Genomic DNA, 13,221 nt, shown 5'->3' with positions numbered 1-13,221 from the left:
CCACGTTCCATGTCTTCCTCTGAATCCAGCTTGAATTTTTGGTAGTTCCCTGTCTGTGTACTGCTGCAACTGTTTTTAAATTATATTCAGCAAAATTTTTCTTGCATGTAATGTTAATGACATTGCTCGATAATTTCCGCATTGCGTTGGACCACCTCTCTTTGGAATGGGCACACATATAGATCTCTTTCAGTCATTTGGTCAGGTAGCTGTCTTCCAAATATATTGGAATAGACAAGTGAGCACCTCCAGCACTGCGTCCCTGTGTTGAAACATCTCATTTGGTACGCCATCAATTCCTGGAGCCATGTTTTTTGCCAATGGCTTCAGTGCAGCTTGGAGTTCTTCCTTCAGTACCATCAGCTCTTGATCCTATGCTACCTCCTGAAATGGTTGAACGTCGACCAATTGTTTTTGGTGTATTGAGTCTGTGTATTCCTTCCATCTACTTTTGATGTTTCCTCTGTTGTTCGATATTTTGCCCATAGAATCCTTCAGTATTGCACCTAGAGGCTTGAATATTTCCTTCAGTTCTTTTAGCTTGAGAAATGCCAGGTGTTTTCTTCCCTTTTGGTTTTCTAACTCCAGATCTGTTCACATTATATTATCATACTTTGTCTTCTCCAGCTTCCCTTTCAGGTATTCTATTGAGCTCTTTTACTTTATTTTTCCTTCCATTCTCTTTAGCTACTGTACATTCAAGAGCAAGATTCAGAGTCTCTTGTGACATCCTCTTTGGTGTTTGCTTTCTTTCCTGTCTTTCTAATGACTGTTTTTTTCATATATGATGTCCTTGCTATCATCCCACAACTAATCTGGTCTTCGATCATTAGTGTGCAGTGCATCAAATCTATTCTTGAGATGCTCTCTAAATTCAGGTTTGATATACTCAAGGGCATACTTTGACTCATGGACTTGTTTTAATTTTCTTCAGCTTCAACTTGAACGTGAATATGAGCAACTGATCATCTGTTCTGCAGTCAGCCCCTGGCCTGATTCTGACTCATGATATTGACCAAGTGAAGAGTGATTCAGAGAAAAACATGGGTAGAGTGTGACCTAATTTCCATAAAAACAAAGAAATGAATGTACTTACACGTGTCCCGGCAAAAAGAAGTGTGTAAAACGGTACATATGTATCTTTGGACACTGGACACTTCAGGGGAGCAGGTACAATATACTTATGTGGGGATGGCTCTTATTAAAACTTCTATATACAAATCTCTATTGTTAAATGTGTTATAAGAATGTAAAAGCTTTTAAAGTTTAATAACATCATACGTGTATGTGTGTGTATTTGAAACTTTTTTTTTTTTTTTACTATTTTATATATGTGTTTTTTAGTTATCTAGTTTTTTTTTTTAGTGTGGCTATTTTTTTTTAGTGTGGCTATAGCAGAGATACCACAAGTGGATGGCTTTAACAAACAGAAGCTTATTCTCTCACAGTTTAAGAAGCAACAAGTTTGAAGTCAGGGCACCAGGTCTAGGAGAAAGCTTTCTCTCTTTGTGGCTCTGGGGGAAGGTCCTTGTCATCTATCTTCCCCTGGCCTAGGAAATTCTCAGCGTGTGGACACTGGGTCAAAAAGACGTGCTCCACTCCAGGCACTTCTTCCTTGGTGGTATGAGGTCCCTCTCATTTCCGCTCACTCTTCTCTTTGTATCTCAAAAGAGACTGACTCAAGACTCACCCTAATCCTGTAGATTGTGTCCTCCCTCATTAACCTAACTGTCTCTAATCCCGCCTTATTAACATCACAGAGGTTAGAATTTACAGCACATAAGTAATTACATCAGATCACAAAATGCAGGACAACCACGCAATACTGGGAATCATGGTCTGGCCAGGTGGGCACACATTTTGGGGGACACTATTCAATCCATAACAATAGAGAAAACACTGTCTTCAATGCCAGATTCAGAGACTTTTATCCATCTATGAAGGGCAAACACAGAAATTGAACAAAATTCAGACCAGCGAATTATTGCTTGCTCTTGTAACTAATGACTTCTTCTGGTCTCTGTACCTGGAAATGGCCAAAACGAATTCTGTGAGGATTAATTCAGTTATTGCTAAAACATCTACTGCATTTACATGTCTACAGATAAGGAAGAATGCTGGACACCATGTGTGATTCATTAAGTAACACAGGGACTATTAGACTGTTGTTCTCCTTCTCTGATATGCCACTATCACCTTCTCCCCTCGTTGCTCTCCTGAAAAACCCACACTTGTATATTCTAGGCTTTTTTCCAGGATTGAATTTGCAGGAAGTTAAAGATATATCTTTGAAAGATAAAAAAGACTTTGGCCACATTGTCTTTAGACAGTCAAACTTCCCAGCCAGCCTCTGTGCAGGATGGGAATTCACAATCCCTCCTACTCAGTACCTCTGAGCAGGACAGGATTTCTGTTTCATTATCAGGAGACTGTGGAATTCACCCCTCTTCAGAAAACTTACTTTCCTTTGCCTCAAACTCTCCCTCTCAGGATCTGTCACGGTCACTCTGAGAAATTCACATGGGCAGCCTGTATGGAAGTGCCCATCCTAGAGGCCCTGCCCTCCTTTCCTTGCTCCATAGGGCTTCCTCTGACACTTGGGGTCGCATCTCCCAGGGAGTACACACCTCTGGCACTTCCAGGGATTCCCAGGCCCTGGGATACTGTGGATGGGACTTGGAACTCAATCTGTTTCTTCCCATCCTCACCTTTGGTTATCTGTGTTCTGTCTTCACCAGATTTAGGAGGCCTTGTCTTCTCTTTGCTCATTTCATTTCAGTCAGGCTTTTCTATTCCAACTCTCTGATCTCAGGACAGATCAGGTTAGACCACAGAAAAGAGAAAGACCAAGCAAACATCACTGATCTGTGCAGAAGCTGCTGGGAAGGGATTCGATTCTCACTGGTTTAGGGTTTTATGCCCACTGCTCACCGGCAGGCAGGTTCCCCCCAGAGTCTGGCTTCTGTCTGGTACCTTGTACTACAAAGAACTCAGTGACCAGCCCACCTTCACAATCACACCTCCCTTAGAGCTACCTTTGCAGAGGCTCTTTCTCAGACTTCCATGTCCCACTGAAATCCCATTTCTCTTTCCTTACAAACATTGTGCTCATTCTCAGGGCCCCGAGACCTTATCTGCAGGTGAGTCTTGTCCTCTTCTCTCCTTGGCTTTTGAGTGGACCTCATGTCTTCGGACAGCTATCCTGGGGCTTCTTCCACCCTGGTGCTCTGGGGCTGGATCTCTCCATGTACTAGAGGGGGCGTGGAAGGGGCACAAGGCTAAAAGGATGGATCTTCCAGGTGAGGTGGGTTTAAGAAGCCTGAATGAAGTTCTTCCCTGAAGGGTGCATATTTTGCAGTCCACACATCCTGCTTCTCTCAGTCTGAGAGTCCTAGCATGTCTTCATGTGCTTTCTCCTTTGACTTTGAGGCCATGCCTGCACCCTCTGCAGCCAGGTCTCCCACATGTGTAGCAGCACCAGTAGGTGTGGTAGCCTCTTCAGCCCCTGTCTCCTCCTCCATATGCTCCTGGAGGTACCTGGCTCTTCTTGCCAGGACTCCAGGATGCTGACCAGGAACTCAGTGTTGGTTAGACTGAGGGCAGCCAAATCACAACCATGCCTCCTGGGGGGGGGGGCGGGGGGCAGGGCTTGAATATGTCAGCATAAGGGTCAGTATTTTTCTGAGTATGAGGGAATGATTGGCGAGTTAAGGAAGAAAGAGAAGGAGTTTGGGAGGGGAATGTAAGCTCCAGTGACAGACAGAAGATGGGGTGGGGGATCTCTCAAAGGGTATTAGAGGCCAGTCAGAAAAGCAGGAAGCAGCAGGAAGCAGGGTCAGTGGAGGGCAGCACTGGGTGGAGGAGGACAGCAGAGGTAATAGTAGTGGGGAGGGCAACAAAACTGGCCTGAAAAGAGTGATACATGACTGATCCTAGATGAAGCTCAGGTTGAGAAAAGTAGGAAAATAAAAAATTCTATCCTGTAGCCATGTTTGTGGTTAGGGGTTGTTAGGCTCTTGAGGGAGGTGGGCAGGAGACACAGGAGGGGAAGGGGAGTTCCTGGATCTAGGGAGGAGTCTACAGCCCTTCTTCTGCCCTCAATGATATGGGTTCTGGGCTCTTCAACCTACTACTCCCAGAACCTCCTGAATAATTTCCTTAGTTCTTCACATGGTATATTAATTCCATCTCAGTAGAAAATATAATAATGAAGTACGCTTCTTCCTACCCACCCTTTCCACCATCCTATACTCTCTGCCCCAGTTGCCCACTGGCTTCCTTCCCTTCCATCATGTTCAGATCCAGAACAAAAGAGTGCCTTGTCTGCAGCTATTCTGGAAAGCTCTCAAACTTACAATTGAATTCTTTTGTTTCATCCCTCATTTATTCCTACATTTCTTATTGACAAAATAAACTTTGGTTAATTATCTACTAAATGACAGAAAGTGCTTTCTCAGGAGAATCTTCCTTATGACCTTATCCATTCATCCCAAATCCTTCATCTTGTCCTACCATGGCTCTCTTTTCTGGTGGAAGTCAGAGCTTTTGTTCTGTAGCACTCATCAATCTGGGTCGATTTTTCCTCATCTTTATCTACAGTCTTAGAGAAAGGCCTTTTCCTCGTGTATCACTGTTTCATCCTGCCTGGGTGAAGATGTCCAAACATAATGGTCTCTGAAGGACATTTATCCCTTCTCCCAGCAGGACCCTTTGATAACCTGGGGACTCTGGCTTGCTCCTGAATTTCCTTGATTCAGTAGCTAAGGTTTCTCTCCCACAAGACCTGAGATCGGCACCCTTTTCAAAAAGCAGCTGAGATCTGAGTTAGCACCAAGGCTTCCGTAATCCTGTGTGACATCATTGCTGACAGTGCTGAGTTCCATGGGCCCAGTTTGAAGCTAAACAGGGCAACCAGAAAAACATGAAACTGTCAGGTAGGCACTTGAGAAGTGCTAGTGCCAATGTGGGAAGAAGGAGATTAGATACTAAAAATGAATTGCAACTTTTCCGTGCCGTGTAAGGGGTTACTATCCCCTGGTGGGTAAAGAGAGCACAGGGAATGATAACAGTATCATGGGCAGCTGCTTTCTCCCAGTCCTCTCATTTGACTCTGTTGGAATCATGTCTCTCCAGCTCTGGTTATAAAATGTCCACTCTGAGCCACTCTTAGGTCTCCTTAGCCTCTGAGGCTTCACACAGGCTCTGCTCTCTGACTAGGAGATGTTCTCTCCCTTCCCATCTGCTGGCCTACTCTCCCTGGTGAAGCGTGAAGGTGAAGAAAACTGTCCCCATTGGAAAGATTAGGCTCATGACTTCACCAAGAAGCCCTAAGACTCAGGAGTTTTGTGGTCAGTCAGAATGGGAAGTTTGGGAGTTGACTTGGGGAACTGCTTTTGTTTAGGAGGCCATTTAGAAGAGAAAGCAGCAAATGGGGAGACCATTTGAGGAGGAAATTAAGAAGGTTGGGGTGGTGATGAGGAAGGAGGAGTCTTCTCCAAGGAAAATAAAAGTTTCCACATGGGGATGGTAGGGGCTTGTTTTGTGTGACCCCAAAGGAGAGAAGAGGCAGGAATGGTAGGGAAACAATAGAACAAAAGATAATCTGTGCCTGTTCACAAATGTAACAAATGCCCCAGTGTTTTCAGCCTGTTTCCTCAGACTTTTCTCATCAAGCCATCCCTCCCCTTTTACTGAAGCCTCTGGAAAATACCTGAGGCTTCCTGGATGCTCGGCCTTTTTTCACCCCTTAACTATTCAGTCATATTCCCAACTTGGTTCAGGCATCACTTCCTGGTTGTAGTCTTGCCTGAATCTTCTCCTGGTAGATGAGTCCACTTCTTGCTCTGTACTCCATTGTACCCAGGAAACCCTTTACTGCAGCATAAAACACAATTGCATTTACTACACATTCTTCCTCTCTCTGTGCCCACGCCTTCTATGAGACTCCAGAGCACCTTTCATTAGCAGTAGGAGTCTTCTTCTACCTGTTGAAGGCCGACCTTACGGTTGCTTCAGCCATTGAAATAGTAGCAGAGATGATACAAGGAGAGAATTGAAAAGATTTTACATTGAGTCTTGCCCTTTTGTTGCTCTTAAACCCTGAGAACCTGTGGGAGTGACCCCAGGCCAGCCTGCTGAATGATGAGGGACCATTGGAAAGAGGATCCAGCGGTTTCCCTGAGTTGATTTTATGAAACTGGCTCGCAGGTGACCTGGAATCAAATTGTAGGCACATGAGTAAGCCCTGCTGTGAGCCGCTGTGGCTGGCCCAGATCAGAAGAACCCCAAATTGACAACCTGAAAAATTGTGAGCTTAGTAAATGGTTGTTTTTTTAAGACACTACCTTTTGGAGTCATTTGTTACACAGCAATACGTGACTGATACACCTGTTAACTTGGCCGTTTCTCTCACCAGGCAGTGAGGCAGCTTCTGTAAGTCATTTCATCACTAAGAGCATCTGGCCTAGGGTCTGACATGTAGCTGTTTATACAGGAAATCTTTGTTGACTTAATGCATGAATGAGTAATACGAATTTTATGTGCGAGTCTGCACAAAATCATGTATGAATAAAAGCATGATTTTTTAAAAAATAAAATGAATTGAGGCTCAGAACTACCTGCTTACAAAATTGAGGGGAGTTTTTAACCTCACTTACTTTTAGGGTACTCCCTCCTCCAGATATGCAATGATTCCCAGGGTCTAATGAAGGACCAGTGCTTGGAGAAGACCTTGAACACACCCATTGCCTCAGCGTATGTGGGTGATCTCTCTAGAAGCATTCGTTCTGCTGTTTCCATTCTCAGCTGGATCATGAGAACCTTGGTGGGGCTGTCAACAGCATAATAGGGTTTGTCTACTTATGTGCCTGCATCAGCCTTTGAGGTGCTGTAACCCCCTCCAGGGCACTATCAAGAAGGAGGTCCTACCCCTTCCCAATGTCTAGGACCCTACTATCTGACTGTCACTCTTCCCCTGGGCTCCAGTTCACTCAGTGTGATCACCTCAGTGAGCTGAGGCTTTTACCACAGACTCTTCAGAGTCTTGAAGTTTCAGGGCTTCAACACTGTGAGTCCAGCTATCTCCTTGAAATGAGGTAGGGAAGGAGGAAAAACGTAGGAAGATTTTATTTTCCATTTAATGTTGCAATAAAATTTCTTGCCCTGCATTTTCGAAGGGTCCTGCCTAACAATTCCCTCTGTTCTCTTCCAAGATGTAGGACGATGAAGAGTGAATGTTTGTTGTGTCATAATCTGCAGAAGGATGCAATGTGCACATGGGGTCCATTCCCCCGATGCTCACACTAGAGCACCCCACCCATGTGGAAATCTCTGCAAGTGTTACTGAGTCCCTCCCACATCCACAGTGAACAGCCTTCAGATTCTTATAAGAGGGAATTGTGTCCTAACACCAGCTGCTCCCTGGAAACCCTATGGGGCAGTTCTACTCTGTCCTATACGGTCTCTGAGTCAGAATTGACTCGATGGCTACGGGTTTGGTTTTTTCTTTCAGCCGAGTGGTGAGAGTTTGATGTCAGCTCCATAATCATGTTATTAAAAAATAATGACAGGGTAGCAGGTGAAAGTAACAAAACAAAACTGAAATGTAATGGCTTTTTCACATTTATTGGCCCCACAGAGTTCCTTCGAGGTGTTTACTTTTCACTAGATTCGGAGAAATCTTTGTGAGAGAGACAACAGCTTGAGATAGCTCCAAAATTACATGTTTCCCTCCTTAATGTTAGGTTACATTAAGAGCTGGTTGGCTGATTTATCATCTGCCTGCTTCACAAAAATACAAGGCCCATGCAGGCAGGAACTTGTCTGTTGTGTTTGTCAGAGCATCCTGGTACCTGGCGCCTAAGAAGTGCTAAAAAATGATTTGAGTGAATGTGGGTGGGTTTTTATAAAAAACACTGTGTTGCTGTCTTTATTTAGTTAAATAGTGAAAACAGGGATAAGGAAAATGGAGACAATTATTTGTATAATTTAGAGTTACATAAGATGAGAATAGAAGTTGAATAATGAAGAGATAAAAAAAATAAGCTGTACGGATGGAATGTACCCCCTTCCCTTTGCTTTGGAGGGAGACGTTTTAAAATTGGATTGTTTTTTCCCTACTGATTTATAGGTTCTATATGTTAATTGAAAAGTTAGTCTTTTAGGAATCACAAATACTTCTATTGAGATACAATTCACCTGCCGTAACACTGCCTTTGAAAATATGCACAATACCGTGGCTTTTAGTATATGGGCAGACTTGGCACAACAGTCACCACTTTCTAGCTTCAGAATATTTTCAGTGCCCCGTAAATAAAGGCCCTTGTTAATAAAGGCGTATTAACAGTCATCCTCATTACTCCTTTCCTCCAAGCCGTAGCAACCACTAATCTACTTCTGTCTGTGTTGGTTTGTCTGTTCTGGACATTTCATGTAAATGGAATCATACACGATGCGGTCATTTGTGTTTGGCTTCTTTCATTTAGCGTAATGTTCTCAAGGTTCGTCCATGTTGTGGCATGTATCAGTACTTGGTGCCTTTTTGTGGCTGAGTAATATTCCAGTCTATGAATATACCACATCCTGTCTATCAGGTCATGACATGTGGGTTCTCTCCACATTTTGGCTGTTACGAATAACACTACTAGGAATCTTCTGTGTGAGTTTGTATGTGAACATGCTTTTGATTCTCCGGGTGCAGACCTAGGAGTGCAATTGCAGTGTTGTATGGGAATTCTCTGTTTAACTTTCTGCAGAATTGCCAAACCATTTTCCAAAACAATTGGATCATTTTACATTTCCACCAGCGGTATTCCAGCTTCTCCACATCGTCGCCGACACTTGTCCATCCTGTTGATTTTAGCCATCTTAGTGGTTTTGAAATAATAGTGCACTTTAGTTTAGATTTGCATTTCCCTGATGACTAATGAGGTTACGCTTCTTTTCCTGTGCTTGTTGACAGTTTCTACATCTGATTTCGAGAAATCTCTATTCAAATCCTTAGCCTGCAAGCTTTTTTTCAGCTCTTTGCCTGTATTTTTACTCCCTTCATATACTTTTTGATATGCCAAAGATCTATAGATCTTAACAGTTTTAGCCTTCATATTTTGGGATTTTTAAAAAGTCTTTCTCTTTTATCAATAAAAAGAAAATAAAAACTTCTAAAATTTTTATGGTTGCATATTTTAATTTTAAATATTCGATCCATCTGGAATTTTGTTTTGTGTAAGGTATGAGAAAAAGGATGAAAACATTTTTACAGGTGGTCTGAGTGATTACCAGATTGCTACAAACGCTCCTTTTCCCATGACCCATATCTTAACTGCATTTTCCCGTAGTCTGTACAGAGACGCCTTTTTACAAAGGGAGGCCACCATTCCCAGCCATTTCATTTTAAGGTTTGTTTTCTGCAATTAAATCCCTTGTGTATCTTATCTACACACCTTTTCTTTTAAGCTAATACAAATTTTGTGTGAGTAGGACCTTGGCGAGTGTAAGATGGGCTTGAATTTCATAACTGGTTCCGTGTGGTGCAGCCCAGCAGACGGACAGACAGAAGCAAGGGCTGCAGAGGCGACAGAAGCTATGAGAACATGAGCCTCTAGAGATGTGCTGTGGAATTTCAGATAAAGATTCCACATGCCAGGAATAGTCTACATCATGTGGACGCAGTGGTGAAAGTACACTTTGTCCCTGCCATTGTGAAGGGGACACCCAGTGTGGATGGGAGGGGGACTGGTAAAATGCAGTCCAGAGAAAGGACAGACCATGCTCCAGGAACCACACTGGACTTCAGAGAGCTTTGTTGGCTGCCGTTCATCTGTCCGGCTTCTAGATGTCAGAGTGCCCTCAGGCTCAGTGCTTAGTCCTCTCTCTCTATTGACACCCTCTCTCTAGGATGCCTCTCTCTAGGATGCCTCAGGGAGTCGGTGGCTGTCTGTAGCTGAGGATGTGATGTTTACACCTCCATCCATTTCAACTCCTCCTGGTTCATGACTTCTATTCAAATGTCAGCGTAACTCTGTGTACCGAGTTCTTCATCTGTAAAATGTGCCTTATAATGATACATTCCTCACATGGGTATCATGCAGAGCAAGTATCTTAAGAGAGGAGAAGCCCTCACAAGAGTCCTGGCACTAGTAAGTGTTAGCTGTCAGTATTATTACCTGCCATCTCCACGTAGATGTCTGACAGCTATGCCATGTTACCAACGCCATGAAACAATTCTTGGTCCCAACCCCGTTCCACCCTTATCGATGAATTTCTCAGGGCTTCAGTGATGGGAATGTGTGCGTTTTTCCACATAATGGACACGGCTAATAAAGGTTGGCCTGGTCCTTCATAATAAGTTGCTCCAAAGTTTATATGGGTGGACTCAGACAAGTGATAGCCAACTAATATAGACAAAAAATAGAACTCTCAGCTGCTCATATTTGTACTCTCAGCCTAGAATATCTTGTGAGGGTACTATATGGACTGAATTGTGTAACCCCAAAGGTACGTTGAAATCCTAACTACTGTACCTATAAATGTGACCTGATTTGGAAATAGGGGATTTTTTAAATTATTTTAATGAGGCCATACCAGTGTAGGGTGAGTCCTAAACCTAATCCCTTCTGAGTTACAAAAAGAACAGAATAGACACAGACACAAACAGGGGAAGAGGGAGACAGACAAAGGGGAAGATAATCTACAAGGCCAGGAACGCAAAGGGTGGCTGGAAGCTGCTAGAAGCTGAAGTAGACACGAGCCATGCCCTGAATTCCTACTTCTAGCCTCCCGAACTGTGAGAAAATAAATATCTGTTCTTTAAAGCCACCCAATTGTGTTATTTTTTTCTTATGGCAGCACTAGATGACTAACACATACCCATGGCTATACATGAAGCCTGGTGTAAAATAGTGTTCTCCCCTCCTTGTCTAGCCCACCTGAATCCTGCTATTTCCTTGTCAGTGTCCTCTGCTTTCACTAAGAGCTACAACAGAGTCGGCTTGATGCTGATGCATAGAAATGCAGTTTATTTTTTAGTTTATATTTATGATTGACTAGCGTTAATTTCAATGGTTTGTTAATTTTTCCGTGGAGGCATTTCTGTAATCTATGAGTAATAGCAGTTGCAGCTTTTCCTTCTTTTTGTTGTCATTTTGTTCTAGCTTGGGCCTCCAGTGTTAAATATTTAATATAAATAATGATAGAAAGCATCCTTATTTTTTTAATATTTTTGTGTGTGCTTTAAGTGGAAGTTTTCAAATCAAGTCAGTCTCTCACACAAAAACGCGTATACACCTTGCTACACACTCCCAATTACTCTCCCCCTAATGAGGCAGCCTGCTCTCTCCCTCCACTCTCTCTTTTCGTGTCCTTTTCGTCAGCTTCTAAACCCCCTCCACCCTCTCATCTCCCTTCCAGGCAGGAGATGCCAACATAGTCTCAAGTGTCCACCTGATCCAAGAAGCTCACTCCTCACCAGCATCCCTCTCCAACCCATTGTCCAGTCCAATCCATGTCTGAAGAGTTGGCTTCGGGAATGGTTCCTTTCCTGGGGCAACGGAAGGTCTGGGGGCCATGACCACCGGGATCCTTCCAGTCTCAGTAAGACCATTAAGTATGAATTTATGAGAATTTGGGGTCTGCATCCCACTGTTCTCCTGCTCCCTTAGGGTTTCTCTGTTGTGTTCCCTGTCAGGGCAGTCATTGGTAGTAGCCGGGCACCATCTAGTTCTTCTGGTCTCAGGATGATGTAGTAGCTGATTCACGTGGCCCTTTCTGTCTCTTGGGCTCGTAATCACCTCGTGTCCTTGGTGTTCTTCATTCTCCTTTGATCCAGGTGGGTTGAGACCAATGGATGCACCTAAGATGGCTGCTTTCTAATGTTTAAGATGCCAGACGCCAGTCTTCAAATTGGGAAAGCATCCTTATTTTAATGCTAATTAATTTTAAAGAGAATGTCCCACATTTTCCCATGAACTATCATGCCAGTTGTATTTTTCCAACTTAAGGAACTCCTTTTCTGGTCCATGATTGCTCAGAGTCCTTATCTCTCAGTGTGATTGGATTTTATCAACTGCTTTGTTCCCATCTCTTGAGGTGAGCATGTCTTTTCTTCTTCCATCTATGCTTATGGTGAATTAAATTATTAAATCTTTAATGTTCACTCAAGCTTGCATGCTGACGATAAACCCCCTTGATGATGGCGTATTACATGGTTTATACTTTGCTGGATTTCCTTTGCCAGTATTTTATGTAGGTTTTTGCATCTCAGTTACTTGGTGTGCTTGCCCTGTAACTCTTCTTCTATCATCCTTGTCTAATTTGGTGTCAATATTAAACTAGCCTTAGGGATGAAGTAGAGGAGCATCTCATCTTTTTCTCTTCTTTTCTGACTTTGCACAAGATTAAAATGCTCTGTTTCTTGCCTGTTTGCTGCAACCTGAATGAAAGTGGTCTCGGCCTCCTATTTTCTTAGGGAGATCTTGAACTACTGACCCACTTTGTGTAGTGATTAAGGTCTTTTCTGGTGCTACTTAGAAAAATTTCCACTGCATGTTCTAGGCTGCTAGGATTTCATCTTTGAATGTTATGTTGTTATCACGATTTTCAGTCTCATCCACGTCAATTAATCAATCCCAGATTTTCCCTCATTTTTCCAAAGTCAGACTCTACATCTATTCCTGGCACCAATTCCCTTATCTAAGACTTGTTTGCAAACAAAAATACAACCCAGCATCTTTGAGTCCATGATGTGAGAATACAGTCCCATATAACTTTTTTTGTAACTGTTGTTAAGTGTTTCTCCTCTTTTTTTTTTTTTTTTTTTTTTTTGTTCATTTCCCACCTATCTAGCAGTTTCAAAGTTGTGCAGTTAAGGTTGAGGTCATTAGCTGGATTGACTCCGTGCAGGGCCATGGGGTGCTAGTTGCAAATGGACATCAAAAGAGCACTCCTCTAGAACTAGGAGGCAGGAGGAGGTGGTTGGGCGGTTGCGGGAGGGGGGAGGGAACTGGGCAGGGCTGTGTGGAGAGGGACGCCCAGGGGAGGTGCCAGGTCGGAGGCTGCCCCACCACAATCTCAGGTGCATCAGGAAGGAGCTGGCTGCAGGAGCCTTTCGCGAGAGTCCCAGCCCACCCAGCCTTGGCCTGAACTCAGACCCGCTAGGCTCACAGGTCCCACCAGAACTAGGGGAAGCCTGAGGCTACCGATGTCAAGTCCCAGGGTACACCCCTG

The 13,221-nt window shown here is 43.5% G+C and overlaps 1 long non-coding RNA gene across 3 annotated transcripts in view; it reads left to right on the top strand.

Moving 5' to 3' along the window:
* The window catches only part of LOC135229721 (uncharacterized), a 59,116-nt gene that overhangs the window by 38,799 nt on the left and 7,096 nt on the right, over positions 1–13,221 (top strand). For 2 of the 3 annotated variants that reach the window (XR_010320396.1, XR_010320394.1), the window contains 2 exons: positions 935–1,170; positions 11,407–12,808. This is a non-coding gene — a long non-coding RNA (uncharacterized LOC135229721). Of the gene's footprint in view, positions 1–934; positions 1,171–11,406; positions 12,809–13,221 lie in introns of those variants that run through there. The other variant, XR_010320395.1, reaches the window with a different exon arrangement.

This window comes from Loxodonta africana, unplaced genomic scaffold (assembly GCF_030014295.1).
Source record: "Loxodonta africana isolate mLoxAfr1 unplaced genomic scaffold, mLoxAfr1.hap2 scaffold_48, whole genome shotgun sequence".
Lineage (NCBI taxonomy): Eukaryota > Metazoa > Chordata > Mammalia > Proboscidea > Elephantidae > Loxodonta > Loxodonta africana.
Note: the sequence above shows the minus strand (reverse complement) of the source record. Positions and strands in the feature narration are given on the sequence as shown.